The sequence below is a fragment of the Apodemus sylvaticus genome, chromosome X, assembly GCF_947179515.1.
Source record: "Apodemus sylvaticus chromosome X, mApoSyl1.1, whole genome shotgun sequence".
Classification (NCBI taxonomy): domain Eukaryota; kingdom Metazoa; phylum Chordata; class Mammalia; order Rodentia; family Muridae; genus Apodemus; species Apodemus sylvaticus.
Genome location: NC_067495.1, coordinates 151,202,737 through 151,222,509, shown reverse-complemented (window position 1 = coordinate 151,222,509; position 19,773 = coordinate 151,202,737). Strand labels below are relative to the sequence as shown.

At 38.8% G+C, this 19,773-nt stretch overlaps 1 protein-coding gene and 1 pseudogene across 9 annotated transcripts in view; one reads left to right on the top strand and one right to left on the bottom strand.

The window, feature by feature from the left end:
- The window catches only part of F8 (coagulation factor VIII), a 201,958-nt gene that overhangs the window by 54,240 nt on the left and 127,945 nt on the right, over positions 1 to 19,773 (top strand). The gene's annotated exons all lie outside the window — the stretch shown is intronic.
- On the bottom strand, positions 930 to 15,707 carry LOC127675450 (serine/threonine-protein phosphatase 2A catalytic subunit beta isoform-like; annotated as a pseudogene).

The window sequence follows — 19,773 nt, the reverse complement described above, 5'->3', positions numbered from 1 at the left end:
GTCAACCAACTCATAAACCCTCGGATCTTCAAGTGTGGAAGGATCTAGTACCATCTTCTGGATTCCATAAGTGCCTCCATTACACATGCATAAGCATACAAGTACAGATAATTAAAAGGTAAAATAAATGTTTAAAAAATAAGAAAAGTAGTTAAGTATTGAGGAGGTGAGAAATTTTAACCCTAATCTAATAGTGCTTTACAAAATCATTTGGTGGTTCCTCAAATTTTTATAAACAGAATTACCATATAATGTAATATAGATATAAGCACTGTACTGGCTGGTTTTGTGTATCAGTTTGACACAAGCTAGAGTCATCAGTTCAGGAAATGCCTCTGTGTGATCCAGCTATAAAGCATTTTCTTAGTTAGAGATTGATGTGGGAGGTACCGTTGTGGGTGGTACCACCCCTGGCCTAGCGGCCCTGGATTTTAAGAAAGCAGGCTGAGCAAGCCATGGGAAGCCAGTAAGCAACATTTCTCCATGGTCTTTGCATCAGCTCCTGCCTCCAGATTCCAGCCCTGTATGAGTTCCTGTTCTCATTTCCTTCAATGATGGATTATCATCTGGAAGTGTAAATTGAATAAACCCTTTCCCCTCTAATTTGGTTTTTCATCGTGGTGTTTTCATCACAGCAATAGTAATCCTAACTAAGAAAAGCACAAAAGAACAGAAAAACATATTCAAACAAAACTAAGTATATGAGTGGTCACATCAGAACTAATCACAGAAGCTAATTAGAACAGGCAACTAGTCATGATTAAAAAGAAAAAAAGACGAGGGGGAGAAAGGAAGGAAAGTCCATTAAAGAAAGGAACTTCTCAATCTGATAATATCTTTTAAAAAACAAAACCCAAAAAACTCTGTTTAAACCAGGAGTGCTGGTACATGCCTATAAGCCCAATATTCAGGAGGTAGAAGCAAGTAGATCAGGAATAGGTGGAATAGTTACGATACAGCAAGTTCAAGGACAGCCTAAAATACATGAGTCTCGTCTCATAAATGAAATTCTACAAAAGCAGAAACACTTTACAATTATTCTCACAGTTATGAAAATCTAAATGTTTTCACATTAAGACTTGGAACAAGACTCTAACTACTCTTACTTGATAAAGCATTGCAAGTCTTGCCTATAGCATAATATTAAAAGGCATAAATTGAGCCGGGCGGTAGTGGCACAGCCTGTAATCCCAGCACTCTGGGAGGCAGAGGCAGGTAGATTTCTGAGTTTGAGGCCAGCCTGGTCTACAGAGTGAGTTCTAGGACAGCCAGGGCTATACAGAGAAACCCTGTCTCGAAAAAAAACAAATCCAAAAAACCAAAAAAAAAGGCATAAATTGAAATTTCATTGTCATAGAACATATATAGAAAACATGGTTGATTATGTATAAAAGTCCAAGAGAATTTTTAAATAAAACCACTATAAATAAGTATATGAAGTTTGCATGACTCAAGATCAACATAAAAAAATCAGTTGTATTCAACAGACTATCAAAGAATAATTAGAAAAAATTTTTTTAAAAGAATGAAATTGCTCATAAAATAGAAAACCTTTAAAAAACAAAATGCATAATTGCATGTAAAGTCAAAATTACAAAATATAGGTGAAAAATCAAGAAGGCTTAAGTGGAGAAACACACTACGCCTTTATGGATATACTGATTAGTTTTTTGTCACCTTGAGATGAACTAGAGTCATATAAGAAAGGGAAGGAAGCTCAATAGAGAAAATGCCTTCATAAGGATGGACTGTGGGGCATTTTCTTGATTAATGATTAATATGGGAGGACCCAGCCTACTGTGGATGGTACAACCCCTGGTATGTGGTCCTGAGTGCTATGGGAAAGTGGCTGCACAAGGAATAGGGCACAAGCCAGTGTATAGTGTTTTATGCTGCTTGTTTCAGTTTTTGCCTCAATCTGTGTACCTTGAGTTCCTGCCCTGACTTTCTTCAGTGATGGACTACAACTGTAAGCTGACTACCCTAACTTACTTTTGCTCGTGGTGTATATCAAACTGTAACAGTGGGCTAAAAGAGTCAACATACTAAAGATATTTGTTCTCACCAGTGTACACATTTAATGCAATTACAGCCAGACTTTAAGTATAACTTTTGTTGATATACACAATTTGACTCTAAAATATTTATAAAATGTCAATTGCTAAGTTAGTTGAATATATTTTGCAAAAGAATAGTTAATTAATCACTTGACCCTAATTTAGAACTTTCTATACAGCTGCACTATTAAGACACATTTGTCTAAAGTTATGAAACAGGATAGATAGGAGAGTAGATCCACAAAAAGAGTGCCAAAATTGATTGGTATAAAATACAGTCAATGGAAAAAGGGGAACTTCCTCTGTAAATGGTGTTAGAATAGACAGTCATATACAAAAAAATGAATCTAAACCGTTCTCCTTATACAGGTATGAATTCAACAGAGATTAGAGTCTTTTTTTAAATTTCTTTATTCACTTTATATCTCAACTATAGATTCCTCCTCTCCTCCCTGTCCCACCCTGACATACCCCTCCTCCCATGAGTATAAACCCTCCCTGGCACATCAAGGCACAACAGCAGTAGTAAACTCATCCTATCCCACTGAGACCAGACAAGGCAATCCAGCTAGGGAAAGGGGATCCACAGGCAGGCACCAGAATCAGAGAGAGTCCCTGCTCTAATGGTTAGGGGTCCTACATGAAGACCAAGCTACACATATGCTACATATGTCCTGAGAGACCTAGGTCCAGTCCATGCATGCTCTTTGGTTGATGGTTCAGTCTCTGTGAGTCCCTATGGGCCTAGATTAGTTGGCTCTGTAGGTCTTTTTGTAGTGTCATTGACCCCTCTGGTTCCCGCAGTCCTTCCCCTGACTCTTCCACAAGCCTCCCCAAAGTCTACCTGATGGTTGGCTGTGGGTCTCTGCATTTGTTTCCATCAGTTGCTGAATGAAGCCTCTCAGAAGACACTTATGCTAGTCCTGTCTGAAAGCATAGCAGAGTGTCATTAGTCGTGTTAGGGGTTGGCTCTCTCCCATGGGATGGGTGTCAAATTGGGCCTGACATTGACTGGCCAATCCCTCAATTTCTGCTCCAACTTCATCCCTATATATCTTGTGGGCAGGACAAATTTTGAGTTGAAGGTGTATGAGTGGGTTGATGTCCTTATCACTCTCCTGGAAGTCTTGCCTGGATACAGAAAATGGCCACTTCAGTCTCCATATCCCCAACTGCTGGGAGTCTCAGCTAGGGTCTCTGCCATAGACTCCTTGAAGCTTCCCCTGTCACACATTTCCATCTCATGCTACAGATGTGCCCCTATTTTCGTTCTTTTTCCCAGCCCTCAACTGACTCCCCCATCCTTCTCCCCACATCTGATTCCCACCCCAGGTCTCCTCCCCACATGCTCTCCCATCCAGTTCCCTTCCTCCTTCCACCTCCAATGTCTATTTAATATACCTTTCTGAGTGAAATTCAATCATCTTAGCTTTGGCTTTCCCTATCGCTTAACTTCTTTGAGTCTGTGCATTGTAGCATAGTTATCCTGTACTTTATGGCAAATATCCACTTATAAGTGAGTACATACATGCCTGTCTTTCTGGGTCTGGGTTACCTTACTCAGAGTGATATTTTCTAGTTCCATCCATTTGGCTGCAAATGTCATTATTTCTTGGTTTTTAATAGCTGAATAGTAGTCCATTGTGTAAATGAACCACATTTTCCTAATCTATTCTTCAGTTGAGGGAAATCTAGGTTGTTTCCAGTTCCTGGCTATTACAACTAAAGCTGGTATGAACATAGTTGAGCAAGTGTCCATGTGGGATAGTGGAGCATCTTTTGGGTATATGCCTAGGAGTGGTATAACTGGTCTTGAGGTAAAGATTCTCAATTTTCTGAGGAACCACCATATTGATTTCCAAAGTGGTTGTACAAGTTTCCACTACCACCAGCAATGGAGGAATGTTCGCCCTGCTCAGCAACCTCATCATTACATGCTATCACTTGAGTTTTTTTTTATCTTAGCTATTCCATAATGCCTCAGAACATTTCTTTATTTTTTAAAATGTATTCTTTAATTTTTTTTTTTTTTTTTTTTTTTGCAGTTCAGACTTTATCCCTGTCCTGGTCTACCTTCTGACTGTCCCACGTCCCACACCTCATGCCCCCATCTCCAAGAGGATGGCCCCACCCACCAGACCTCCCCACTCCCTGGGGCCCCAAGTCTCTTGTGGGTTAAGTACATCTTCTCTGATTGATTCCAGACCTGGCAGTCATCTACTGTATGTGTTGGGGACCTCATATCAGCTGGTAAATGCTGCCTGGTTGGTGGCTCAGTGAGAGATCTCAGGGATCCGAGTTAGTTGAGACTGCTGGTCCTCCTATATGGTGACCCTTCTCAACTTCTTCCAGCTTTTCTCTAATTCAACCACAGGGACCACCAGATTCTGTCTATTGGTTGGGTATAAATCTCTGCATCTGACTCTTTCAGCTGCTCGTTGGGCCTTTCGGAGTTATGATAGGTCCCTGTTTGTAAGCACACCATAGCTTCAGTATTAATGTCAGGCCTTGGGGCCTCCACCTGAGGTGCATCCCAATTTGGGCCTGTCACTGGACCTCCTTTTCCTCAGGCTCATCTCCATTTTTGTCCCTGCAATTCTTTCAGACAGGAACAATTCTGGGTCAGAGTTTTTTGACTGTGGGATAGCAACCCCATCCTTCCACTTGATGCCCTGTCTTTCTACTGGAGGTAGACTCTACAAGTACCCTTTCCTCACTTTAGGGCATTCTCCCTTTGAGTCCTGAGAGTCTCTCAACTCCCAGGTCTCTGGTACATTTCTAGAGGGTCACCCCACCTCCTACCTCCTTTTTTTGTTGTTGTTGTTGTTTTGGATTTGGTTTTTTCAAGACAGAGTTTCTCTGTATTGCCCTGGCTGTCCTGGAACTCACTCTGTAGACCAGGATAGCCTCTAACTCAGAAATCTGCCTGCCTCTGCCTCCCAGAGTGCTGGGATTACAGGTGTGCACCACCACTGCCCAGCCACCTCCTACCTCCTGAGGTTGCCTGTCTCCATTCTTTATGCTGAGTCTAAGGGCTTCAGTCCTGCCCCCACCCAATACCTGATCATATTCTCCTCTTAAGTGGTTCTCAGACATTAGAGATTCCTCTATTGAGAATTCTGTTTAATTCTGTACCCCATTTAAAAATTAGATTATTTTTTTAACTGTATAATTTTCTGAGTTCTTAATATATTTGGATAATAGTCTTCTGGTAGATGTAGGGTTGGTGAAGATCTTTTCCTAATCAGGAGGCTGCCATTTTGTCCTATTGATGGTGTATTTATCCTTACAGAAGCTTTTCAGTTTCATGAGGTCCAATCTAGTAATTGTTGACTTTAGTGCCTGAGCTACTGGTGTTATGTTTAGGAAGTTGTCTTCTGTGCCAGTGTATTCAAGCCAGTTGGCCACTTTCTTTTCTATTAGATTTAGTGTATCTGCTTTTATGTTGAGGTCTTTGATCCACTTGGATTTGAGTTTTGTGTGGGGTGATAGATATGAGTCTATTTGCTTTCTTCTTCATGCAGATCTACTGTTAGACTGGCACCATTTCTTGAAAATGATTTTTTTCCAGTGTATGGTTTTGGATTCTTTGTCAAATGTCAAATGTCCAGAGGTATATGAGGTTATTTCTGGATCAGATCTTTTCCATTGATTACCCTGTCTATTTTTATGCCCATACCATATCATTTTAATTACCATTGCTCCATAGTACAGCTTGAAATCAGGGATGGTCATCCTAAGTGAGATAACCCAGTCTCAAAAGAACACTCACGGTATGTGCTCACTGTTAAATGGATATTAGCCTAGAAGCTTGGAATACCTAAGACACAATGCACATATCAAATGGTGCCCAAGAAGAAGGAAGGAGTGGCCCCCGGTCCTGGAAAAGCTCAGTGCAGCGGTGTCAGGAATACCAGGACAGGGAAGCAGGAAAGGGTGGATTGGGGAACAGGGAGAGGGAAGAGGGCTTATGGGACTTTGGGGGAGGGGGCATCCAGGAAAGGGAAAATCACTTGAAATTGTAAATAAAGCATATATAGAATAAAAAAAAAAAAAGAAATCAGGGATGGTTATAGCTCCAAATAGTTAATAAAAATACAGAAGTTCTTTTACTGTATGGAATTGTACAATTAAAAAATTATGTATCATGGGGTTTTTGTTTTGCAATATGAATTTAAGTATGGCTCTCTCAAGGTCTATAAAGAAATATGTTAGAATTTTGACGGGAATTGCATAAATCTATAGATTGCATTCGGTAAGATGACCATTTCTACTATGTTAATCCTACCCATCCATTAGCATGGGAAATCTTTCTATCTTCTGATATCCTCCTTAATTTGTGTCTTCAGAGACTTGATGTTTTTGTTATACAAGTCATTGACTTGCTTGACCAGAGTTACAGCAAGATATTTTATATTATTTGTGGCTATTGTGAAGGGTATTGTCTTAATTTCTTTCTTAGTCCATTTTTCCTGTGTTTAAAGGGAGTCTACCGATCTTTTTTTAGTTAATTTTGTATCTGGCCCCTTTGCTGAAGGTGTTTATCAGTAATAGGAATTCTGTAGGAGAATTTTTTGGGGTCAATCATGTATACTATCATTTCATTTGAAAATGGTGATACTGTGAGATTGCTCTTTCAAGGTCTATAAAACACTGTGCTAGAATTTTTATGGGTATTGCATTGAATCTTTATATTTTTTGGTAAGATGGCCATTTTCACTATGTTAATCCTGTATATCCATGAGCATAATGGATGATGTTTTTGATGTATTCCTGGATTGGGTTTCTAAGTATTTCATTGAGCATTTTTGCATTAATATTTATAAGAAAGATCAGTCTGAAGTTCCATTTATTGAGTCTTTGTGTGGTTCAGGTATCAGAATGACTATGGCTTCATAGACTCAGTTTGGCAATCTTCCCTTTGTTTCTATTTTGTGAAACAGTTTGAGGAGTATTGGTATTAGCTCTTCTTTGAAAGTCTGGTAGAGATCTTCACTCCTGGATAGACCAGTCAGGTAACACCAGGTACACAGAGATATTCTGAGTTTAACATCGCCTGGGACACAGCCCGCTAGGCTTCTGCCTGTGCCCAAGGCATGGACAGCTCTGCAGGTCATCTGTGTGCCAGCACTGTTCTGGGACATTTGCCCTGCAGAGTGATCAGCACTTGGAAAGGGTCGGGTCCCCGCAACATTCGCCATCTTTGCTCCCAAGAGGACCAGACAGGCAACACTAGGTACACAGAGACAAGCCAAGTATTACATTGCTTGGGGCAAGGCACACCAGGGCTCCAATGGAACCCAAGAGTAGGGCAGCCCATCAGCAATCTGTGCCAGGGGAAAACCAGTCATCCAGTGGTGCGGAAATAGCCTTACCGGCTCACAGGAGGTTAAAGCACCAGCCAGTGACAACAGGACCAACTAACGCCAGAGATAACCAGATGGCAAAAGGCAAATGTAGGAAAGTTACTAACAGAAATCAAGGCAATATGGCAGCATCCGAACCCAATTCTCTGACAACAGTAAGTCCTGGATACCCCAACACACCAGAAAAACAAGATTTGGATTTAAAATCACTGGTCATGATGCTGTTTGAGGAACAGAAGAAGGACATAAATAAATCTCTTAAAGAAATACAGGAGAAAATGAAGCAAAAGGTAGAAGCCCTTACAAGGGAAACACAAAAATCATTTAAAGAAATTCAGGAGAATATGGGTCAACAGATAGAAGCCAATAAAGAGTAAATGCAAAAATCACTTTAAAAATACAGGAGAACTTGGGTCAACAGGCAGAAGTCATGAAAGAAGAAACACAAAAATGTCTCAAAGAATTACAGGCAAACACAAATAAGTGAAGGAACTGAGCAAAGCTATCCAGGATTTAAAAACAGAAGTAGAAACAACTAAGAATTCACAAAGGGAGAAAACTTTGGAGATACAAAACCTTAGGAAGAAATCAGGGGTCATAGATGCAAATATCAACAACATAATACCAGAGATAGAAGAAAGAATCTCAGATGCCAATGATACCATAGAAAGCATTGACTCAACAGTCAAAGAAAATTCAAAATGCAAAAAACTTGTAACCCAAAACATCCAGGAAATCCAGGACACCATGAGAAGACCAAACCTAAGGGTTATAGGTATAGATGAGAGTGAAGATTTACAAATGGAAGGGCCAGCAAATATCTTCAACAAAATTATGGAAGAAAACTTCCCTAACCTAAAGAAAGAGATGCCCATGAACATACAAGAAGCCTACAGAACTCCAAACAGACTGGACCAGAACAGAAATACCTCCCGTCACATAATAATCAAAACCCCAAATGTACGAAACAAAGAAAGAATATTAAAGGCAGTAAGAGAAAAAGGCCAAGTAACATATAAAGGAAGACCTATCAGAATTACACCAGACTTCTCACCAGAGATCATGAAAGCTAGAAGATCCTGGGCAGATCTCATGCAGACTCTAAGAGAACACAAATGCTAGCCAAGACTACTATACCTAGCAAAACTCTCAATCACCATAGCTGAAGAAACCAAGATATTCCATGATAAAACCAAGTTTACATAATATCTTTCCACAAACCTAGCCCTACAAAGGATAATAGGTGGAAAATGCCAATACAAGGCGCAAATACAACTCTCAATTCTGAACATCTATGCTCCAAATGCAAGGGCATCCTCATTCATAAAAGAAACTTTACTAAAGCTCAAAGCACACATTGCACTTAATACAATTGTGGGTGACTTCAACACTCTACTTTCCTCAATGGACCGATCAGGAAAACAGAAACTAAACAGGGACATAGTGAAACTAATTGAAGCTGTGGACCAATTGGAATATATATATATATATATATATATATATATATATATATATATATATATACACCATTTCATCCTAAAGAAAAAGAATATAACAAAGAATATACCTTTTTCTCAGCACCTCATGGTACCTTCTCCAAAATCAACCTTACAATTGGTCACAAGACAGACAACAAATACAAGAAGATCTAACTAATCCCATGCCTCCTATCAGATCACTGTGGATTAAGAATGGTCTTCAATAGCAACAAAAACAACAGAAAGCCCACATACACATGGAGCCTGAACAAGGAAGAAATAAAGAAAGAAATCGAAGACTATTTAGAATTTAATGAAGATGAAGGCACAACATACCCAAATTTATGGGACACAATGAAAGCAGTACTAAGTGGAAAACTCACAGCCCTGAGTACCTCCAAAAAGAAATGGGAGAGAGCATACACTAACAGCTTAATGACACACCTGAAAGCCCTGGAACAAGAAGAAGCTAATTCACCCAAGAGGAGTAGAAGACAGGAAATCATCAAACTCAGGGCTGAAATCAATCAAGTAGAAACAAAGAGAATTATACAAAGAATCAACAAAACCAGGAGCTGGTTCTTTGAGAAAATCAACAAGATAGATTAACCCTTAGCCAGACTAATCAGAGGGCAGAGAGACAATATCCAAATTAACAAAATTAGAAATGAAAAGGCAGATATAACAACAGAAACTGAGGAAATTCAAAAAATCATCAGATCCTACTACAAAAGCCTATACTCAACACACCTGGAAAATCTAGAGGAAATGAACAATATCCTAGACAGATACCAAATACCAAAATTAAATCAGCATCAAATAGATCATTTAAACAATCCCATAACCCTTAAAGAAATAGTAGGAGTCATAGAAAGTCTCCCAACCAAAAAAAAGCACAGGACCAGATGGTTTTAGTGCAAAATTCTATCAGACCTTCAAAGAAGAACTAACACCAATACTCTTCAAACTGTTGTACAAAATAGAAACAGAAGGAACACTATCCAACTTGTTTTATGGAGATACATTTATGCTGATACCAAAACCACACAAGGATCCAACCAAAAAAGAGAACTTCAGACCAATTTCCTTTATGGATATCGGTGCAAAAATACTCAATAAAATTCTTGCCAACTGAATCCAAGGACACATCAAAACGATCATTCACCACAAATAAGTAGGCTTCATTCCAGGCATGCAGGGATGTTTTCAATATACAGAAATCCATCGATGCAAACCACTACATAAACAAACTCAAAGAAAAAAAAACACATGGTCATTTCATTAGATGCTGAAAAAGCATTTGACAAAATTCAGCATCTTTTCATGCTAAAAGTCTTGGGAAGAACAGGAATTCAAGGCCCATACCTAAACATAGTAAAAGCAATATACAGCAAACCAGTTCCCAGCATCAAACTAAATGGAGAGAAACTTGAAGCAATCACACTGAAATCAGGGAGTAGACAAGGCTGTCCCCTCTCTCCATATCTGTTCAATGTAGTTCTTGAATTTCTAGCTAGAGCAATTAGACAACATAAGGAGGTCAAATGAATACAAATTAGAAAGGAAGAAGTCAAATAATTACTGTTGGCAGATGATATGATAGTCTACTTAAGTGACCCAACAAACTCCACCAGAGAACTTCTACATCTGATAAACAACTTGAGCAAAGTGGCTGGTTATGAAATCAACTCAAGCAAATCAGTAGCCTTCCTATACTCAAAGGATAAGCAGGCTGAGAAAGAAGTTAGGGAAACGACACCCTTCACAATAGCCACAAACAATATAAAGTTTCTTGGTGTGACTCTAACCAAACACGTGAAAGATCTGTATGACAAGAACTTCTAGTCTCTGAGGAAGGAAATTGAAGAAGACCTCAGAAAATGGAAAAATCTTCTATGCTCGTTAATTGGCAGGATTAGTATAGTAAAAATGGCCATCTTGCCAAAAGCAATATATAGATTCAAGGCAATCCCTATCAAAATCCCAATTCATTTCTTCATAGTGTTAGAAAGAGCAATTCTCAAATTCATCTGGAATAACAAAAAACCCAGGATAGCTAAAACTATTCTCAACAGTAAAAGAAATTCTGGGGGAATCAGTATCCCAGACCTCAAGCAGTACTACAGAGCAATAGTGTTAAAAACTGCATGGTATTGGTACAGTGACAGGCAGATCAATGGAATAGATTTAAAGATCCAGTAATGAACTCACACACCTATGGTCACTTGATCTTCAACAAAGTAGCTAAAACCAACCAGTGGAAAAAAGATAGCCTTTTCAACAAATGGTGCTGGTTCAACTGGAGGTCAGCATGCAGAAGAATGCAAATTGATCCATTCTTATCTCCTTGTACTAAGCTCAAGTCCAGTAGGATCAAGGACCTCCACATAAAACCTGACACACTGAAACTAATAGTAAAGAAACTGGGGAAGAGCCTTGAATAGGCACAGGGTAAAATTTCCTGTACAGAACACCAATATCTTATGGTCTAAGATCAAGAATTGACAAATGGGACCTCTTAAAATTACAATGTTTCTGTAAGGCAAAGGACATTGTCAAAAGGACAAAACTGCAACCAACAAATTGGGAAATGATCTTCACCAACCCTACATCCGACAGAGGGCTATTATCCAATATATACAAAGAACTCAAGAAGTTAGACTCCAGAGAGCCAAATAACCCTAATAAACACTGGGGTACAGAGCTAAATAAAGAATTTTCACCTGAAGAACTTCGAATGGCTGAGAAGCACCTTAAGAAATGTTCGACATCATTCGTCATTAGGGAAATGCAAATCAACCCTGAGATTTCACCTCACACCAGTCAGAATGTCTAAGATTAAAAACTCAGGAGACAGAAGGTGTTGGAGAGGATGAGGAGAAAGAGGAACACTCCTCCACTGCTGGTGCGATTGCAAGCTGGTACAACCACTCTGGGAATCAGTCTTGTAGTTCCTCAGAAAATTGGGCATAACACTTCTGGAGGACCCTGTTATACCACTCCTGGGCATATATACCCAGAGGATTCCCTGGCATGCAATAACGATACATTCTCCACTATGTTCATAGCAGCCTTATTAATAATAGCCAGATGCTGGAAATTACCCAGATGTCCCTCAAATGGATGAATGGATACAGAAAATGTGGTATATCCACACAATGGAATAATACTCAGCAATTAAAAACAATGAATTCATGAAATTCTTAGGCAAATGGTTCAAACTGGAAAATATCATCCTAAGTGAGGTAACCCAATCACAAAAGAATACACATGGAATGCAGTCACTGATAAGTGGATATTAGCCCAGAAGCTCTGAATACCCAAGACACAATTAATATATCAAATGATGCCCAAGAAGAAGGAAGGAGAGGGCCCTGGTCCTGGAAAGGCTTGATGCAGCAATGTAGGGGATTACCAGGACAGAGAAGTGAGAGGGGGTTGATTGGGGATCGGTCAGAGGAAAGAGGGCTTTTGGGACTCATAGGGAGGGGGAATGGGGAAAGGGGAAATCATTTGGAATGTAAACAAAGAATATAGAAAATAAAAATGAAAAAAAAGAAAGTTTGGTAGAATTGTGTACTTTTCTCAGCCCTTTATTCTGAGGTGTGTTTTTTGTATTCAGCAAAATGAAGGATCCTGTTTTCATATCCATCTTGTTATCCTGTGTCTTTTTATTGGAGATTTGAATCCACTGATGTTGAGAAATAATAGTGACTAGCTATTGTTAATTCCTGTTATTTTAATGTCGGTGGTGAGTGGTGTGTGTGTGTGTGTGTGTGTGTGTGTGCTTTCCTTCCTTTGGTTTGCTGGCTGGGGTTGTTTATTTTCTGCATTTTCTTGAGTGTAGTCAGCCTCATTGGGTTGTTATTTTCCTTCCAGTATCTTCTGTAGGGCTGGATTTGTGGATGGACATTGTTTAAATTTGGTCTTGTTATAGACTAATGTGGTTTTTTTTCCACCTATGGTGATTGAACATTTTGCAGGTATAACAGCCTTAGCTGACATCTGTGATCTCATATAGTCTGTAAGACATCTGTTCAGGTCCTTCTGAGTTTTAAAGTCTCTGTTGAGAAGTCAGGTGTAATTCTAATATGCCTACCTTTATATGTTACTTGACCTTTTTCCCTTGTAGCTTTTAATATTCTTTGTTTTATACATTTAGTGTTTTGATTGTAATGTAGTTGGAAAATTTTCTTTTCTGGTCCAATCTATTTGGTATTCTGTAAGCTTCTTACATGTATATAGGCATATCTTTCTTTAGGTTGGGGAGATTTTCTTCTATGATTTTGTTGAAAATATTTTCTGGGCCTTGTAGTTGGCAATCTTCTCCCTGTTATATTCCTATCATTTTTTCTCTAAATTGGAAATTTTATTTGTTCAGTACACCAAATAGTATGCAAGCACTGTCATGACAAATATACAGAAATATGCAGATCAACATCCAACAGTAATTTAGTTCAGGAAACTTTAAAAGAAATCTCTTTAATGCTATGACAACGTACTCCCAAGAATCTCTTCTTCAGTTTGTCATACATTTCAATAACATAAAGAGTTATGAATTTAAGTAGAAGTCAGCTTGTGAATTCTTAAAAATAAAACTCCATTTCCCTAATGACTAATGAAGTTGAGCATTTTTTAAGATGCTTCTCTGCCATCCGAAGTTCTTCAGGTGAGAATTCTTTGTTTAACTCTGTACCCCATTTTTTAATAGGGTCGTTCGGTTTTCTGGAGTCTAACTTCTTGAGTTCTTTATATATATTGGATATTAGCCCTCTATCTGATGTAGGATTGGTGAAGATCTTTTCCCAATTTGTTGGTTGCCGATCTGTCCTCTTGATGGTGTCCTTTGCCTTACAGAAACTCTGTAACCTTATGAGGTCCCATTTGTCAATTCTTGCTCATCTTACACCAGTCAGAATGGCTAAGATTAAAAATTCAGGAGACAGCAGGTGTTGGAGAGGATGTGGAGAAAGAGGAACACTCCTCCACTGCTGGTGGGGTTGCAAATTGGTACAACCACTCTGGAAATCAGTCTGGCGGTTCCTCCGAAAACTGGGCACCTCACTTCCAGAAGATCCTGCTATACCACTCCTGGGCATATATCCAGAGGATTCCCCACCATGTAATAAGGATACATGCTCTACTATGTTCATAGCAGCCCTATTTTTAATTGCCAGATGCTGGAAAGAACCCAGGTATCCCTCAACAGAAGAGTGGATGCAAAAAATGTGGTATATCTACACAATGGAGTACTATTCAGCCATTAGAAACAATGAATTCATGAAATTCTTAGGCAAATGGATGGAGCTAGAGAACATCATACTAAGTGAGGTAACCCAGACTCAAAAGGTGAATCATGGTATGCACTCACTAATAAGTGGTTATTAACCTAGAAAACTGGAATACCCAAAACATAATCCACACATCAAATGAGATACAAGAAGAAAGGAGGAGTGGCCCCTGGTTCTGGAAAGACTCAGTGAAACAGTATTCGGCAAAACCAGAACGGGGAAGTGGGAAGGGGTGGGAGGGAGGACAGGGGAAGAGAAGGGGGCTTATGGGACTTTCGGGGAGTGGGGGGGGCTAGAAAAGGGGAAATCATTTGAAATGTAAATAAATTATATCAAATAAAAAAATAAAATAAAACTCCAACTCTATAATTCCAGGTAAACTTGTAACTAAATTTCCAAGTAAGCACAAAGGAGATGAAGCAGTCAGTGACCCTTTTTGCTTAACAAATCAAGAAAAATGGATACTACAGAACAGCAGACGGTCTGTTGGGCTGAATCATCTACAACAGTGTACCAAAGTTCAAATTGTGCTAACTTCTCATCATTAGTATGACACGTTTTGATCCATGATGTGTTTTAATGTCAAGACATATCACAGTTTGTTACAGAAACACACAGATAACTGTTGTTTATATGTATGTATGTATGTATGTATGTATGTATGTATGTATGTATGTATATTAAAAGCCAGGTATACTTCCACATATAAAGGTCCTGGGGAGGAATTTATAGAAAGCAGTCTAGTCACATGAGGCTCTCCATGACAAGGTGCTGGGTCAAACTGAAGAAAAGAATATTTTAAAGTGTCATCTAATTCCATGATAGCAGCCTGGTTCCCACAATGGTAGCAGTAATTGGGTGCACTAAAAATGATAACCACATTCCCATCATGGCACCAATTATATCCTTCCATTACAAGCAGTGTGAGACCGTTGGCATGGTTAAATGTTTCAGAAATATATTGTCCAAATGTGTCCAAATATTGTCACCATGTGGAGAGATAGATGTCCCAGCCACCGCGGTCATCTGGATCTGACCAAAAGAGATCACACATTGGGCCCTTATGTGGAACTTGTACGCTATCCAGGGCTCTTATGTGATCAGTGTATCTATGGATGGAGAGAGTCCACCATGGAGGCAGAATATCTGTCCATCTCCTAAAGCTGTAAGTGGAAGATAATCAAAGAGATCTGTGAAGTATTTCCACACATTGGCATCTCCATACTTTCTTAGGCACTCATCATAAAAGCCATATACTTGAATGGTCTGCTGGCTTTCATGATTTCCTCGAATTATTGTGATGCACTCTGGATAGCGCACCGTTAATGCTACAAGAAGAGTCACAGTCTCCACAGAATAATATCCTCTGTCTACATAGTCACCTGTGAATAGATAGTTTTTATCTGGTGATTTTCCACCAACTCTGAAGAGTTCCATAAGGTCAGGGAATTGGCCATGCACTTCTCCACACGGAAACAGGACAACGAACCTCTTGTACATTTGATTCTTTGTTAAAATTTCCTTAGCCTTCTCACACAAACTCAGTACTTGGTTCTCATTCAGCTGCTTACACTTGTTCAGTCCTCTCCAAGCTGTCTATTCCTATTATTCTTAGTTTTAGTCATTTCATAGTGTCCCAAATTTCTTTGATATTTTGTATTTGCAACATTTAGTTTTAGCATTTTCTTTGACTGATACATTAACTTCTTGTAATGTATCTTCTATGCCTGAGATTCTCTCTTCCACCACTTGCATTCTGTTGGTGATGCTTCTGTCTGTAGTTCTTGTTCTCTTTCCTAGGTTTTCCATCTCCAGTATTACCTCAGATTGTTTTTTCTTTATTGCTTCTATTTCCGTTTTCAGGTTTTGAACAGTGTTATTCATTTCCTTCACCTGTTTGATTGTATTTTCCTCTATTTCATTATATTCATTCATTAAGGGCCTCTGCCTGTTTCATTATACTTTCCTGTATTTCTGTAAGGGATTTATTAATTTCCTCTTTAAAGTCCTCTAGCATCTTCATGAGATTAGCTTTAGAAGCCTTCAGAACTCCAAACAGACTGGACCAGAACAGAAAGTCCTCCCAGCACACAATAATCAAAACACCAAATTCACTAAACAAAGGAAGAATATTAAAATCAGTAAGGGAAAAAGGGCAAGTAACTTATAAAGGCGGACCTATCAGAATCATACCAGACTTCTCACCAGAGATGATGAAAGCTAGAAGATCCTGGGCAGATCTCATACAGACCCTAAGAGAATACAAATGTCAGCCGAGGCTACTATACACAGAAAAACTCTCAATCATCATAGGTGGAGAAACCAAAATATTCCATGATAAACAAATTTACACAATATCTGTCTACAAATCCAGCCCTACAAAGGATAATAGATGGAAAATACCAATACAACTATACCCTAGAAAAAGAAAGTAATCTTCTTCCAAAAAACACAAAAGAAGATACCCACACAAACATAAAAATAGCATCAAAAATAACAGGAATCAACAATCACTATTCCTTAATATCTCTTAACAACAATGGACTCAACTCCCCAATAAAAAGACATAGACTAATGAAGTATTTCTCATGCAAATCTTCAATTTTATCAGAAAATGTTTGTAATTCCCATTTTAATTGGTTTAGTAATGTTTTTTTTACTTTTGTTTTTATTTTTATTTTTATTTTTTTATTTTTTTATTGTTATTCTACTTCTTTCCTTTTCTTTTATTTATTTATTTATTTTTATTTACATTGCAAATGATTTCCCCTTTTCTGGGTCCCCACTCCCCGCAAGTCCCATAAACACTCTTCCGTACCCCTATCCTTCCATCTACCCCTTCCCACTTCCCTGTTCTGGAATTCCCCTATACTCTTGCACTGAGTCTTTCCAGAACCAGGGCCCACTCCTCCATTCTTTTTGGACATCATTTAATTTGTGGATTATGTCCTGGGTATTCAAAGTTTCTAGGCTAATATCCACTTATCAGTGAGTGCATACCATGATTGATCTTTTGAGACTGGGTTACCTCACTTAGTATGATGTTCTCCAGCTCCATCCATTTGTCTAAGAATTTCATGAATTCATTGTTTCTAATGGCTGAATAGTACTCCATTGTATAAATATACCACATTTTTTGTATCCATTCCTCCGTTGAAGGACATCTAGGTTCTTTCCAGCTTCTGGCTATTACAAATAGGGCTGCTATGAACATAGTGGAGCATGTGTCCTTATTGCATGCTGAAGAATCCTCTGGATATATGCCCAGTAGTGGTATAACAGGGTCCTCAGGAAGTGACATGCCCAGTTTTCTGAGGAACCGCCAGACTGATTTCCAAAGTGGTTGCACCATCTTGCAATCCCACCAGCAGTGGAGGAGTGTTCCTCTTTCTCCACATCTTCGCCAACACCTGCTGTCTCCTGAATTTTTGACCTTAGCCATTCTGACTGGTGTGAGGTGAAATCTCAGGGTTGTTTTGATTTGCATTTCCCTAATAATTAATGATGTTGAACATTTCTTAAGGTGTTTCTCAGCTCTCCGAAGTTCTTCATGTGAAAATTCTTTGTTTAGCTCCGTACCCCACTTTTTAATGGGGTTATTTGGATCTCTGGGTTCTACTTTCTTGAGTTCTTTGTATATATTAGATATTAGCCCTCTGTCGGATTTAGGGTTGGAGAAGATTCTTTTCCAGTCTGTTGGTTGACGTTTTGTCCTTTTGACGGTATCCTTTGCCTTACAGAAACTTTGTAGTTTTATGAGGTCCCATTTGTCAATTCTTGATCTTAGAGCATAAGCTATTGGTGTTCTATTCAGGAACTTTTCCCCTGTGCCCATGTCCTCCAGGGTCTTCCCCAGTTATTTTTCAATTAGTTTTAGTGTGTCAGGTTTATGTGGAGGTCCTTGATCCATTTGGAGTTAAGCTTGGTACAAGGAGATAAGAATGGATAGATGCGCATTCTTCTGCATGCTGACCTCCAATTGAACCAGCATCATTTGTTGAAAAGACTATCTTTTTTCCACTGGATGCTTTCAGCCCCTTTGATGAAGACCAAGTGACCATAGGTGTGTTGGTTCATTTCTGGGTCTTCAATCCTATTCCAATGATCCGCTTGCCTGATATTGTACCAATACCATACAGTTTTTATCACTATTGATCTGTAGTAGAGTTTAAAGTCTGGGATATTGAATCCCCCTGAAGTTCTTTTACTGTTGAGAATAGTTTTAGCTATCCTGGATTTTTTGTTATTCCAGATGAATTTGAAAATTGCTCTTTCTTGCTCTAAGAAGAACTGGGTTGGGATTTTTATGGGAATAGCATTGAATCTGTAGATTGCCTTTGGCAAGATGGCCATTTTAACTATATTAATCCTGCCAATCCACGAGAATGGAAGGTTTTTCCATTTCCTGAGATCTTCTTCGATTTCCTTCTTCAGAGATCTGAAGTTCTTGTCATATAGGTCTTTCACTTGTTTGGTTAGAGTCACCCCAAGATACTTTATGTTGTTTGTAGCTATTGTGAAGGGGGTCATTTCCCTAATTTCTTTCTCAGTCTGCTTATCCTTTGAATATATAAAGGCTACTGATTTGCTTGCGTTAATTTTGTAGCCAGCCACTTTGCTGAAGTTGTTTATCAGCTGTAGGAGTTCTCTAGTAGAGTTTTTAGGGTCACTTAAGTATACGATCATATCATCTGCAAATAGTGATAAGTTGACTTCTTCCTTTCCAATTTGTATCCCTTTGACTTCCTTCTGTTGTCTAATTGCTCTAGCTAGGACTTCAAGAACTATATTGAAAAGATATGGAGAGAGGGGGCAGCCTTGTCTAGTCCCTGATTTTAGTGGGATTGCTTCAAGATTCTCTCCATTTAGTTTGATGTTGGCTACCGGTTTGCTGTATATTGCTTTTACTATGTTTTGATATGGGCCTTGAATTCCTGCCCTTTCCAAGCCTTTTAGCATGAAAGGATGCTGAATTTTGTCAAATGCTTTTTCAGCATCTAATGAAATGATCATGTGGTTTTTTTCTTTGAGTTTGTTTATGTAGTGGATAGCATTTATGGATTTCCTTATATTGAACCATCCCTGCATCCCTGGAATGAAGCCTACTTGATCATGGTGGATGATCGTTTTGATGTGTTCTTAGATTCGGTGGACAAGAATTTTATTTAGTATTTTTGCATTGATATTCATAAGGGAAATTGGCCTGAAATTCTCTTTCTTAGTTGGGTCTTTGTGTGGTTTTGGTATCATCGTAATAGTGGCTTTGAAGAAGAAGTTGGGTAGTGTTCCTTCTGTTTCTGTTTGGTGGAAGAGTTTGAAGAGTATTGGTGTTAACTCTTCTTTGAAGGTCTGATAGAATTCTGCACTGAAACCATCTGGTCCTGTGCTTTTTTTGGTTGGAAGCCTATCTATGACCCCTTCTATTTCTTTAGGGGTTATGGGTCTGCTTAGATGGTCTATTTAATCCTGGTTTAATTTTGGTAATTGGTATCTGTCTAAGAAAATGTCCATTTCCTCCAGATTCTCCAGTTGTGTTGTGTTAAGTACAGGTTTTTGTAGTAGGATCTGATGATTTTTTGAA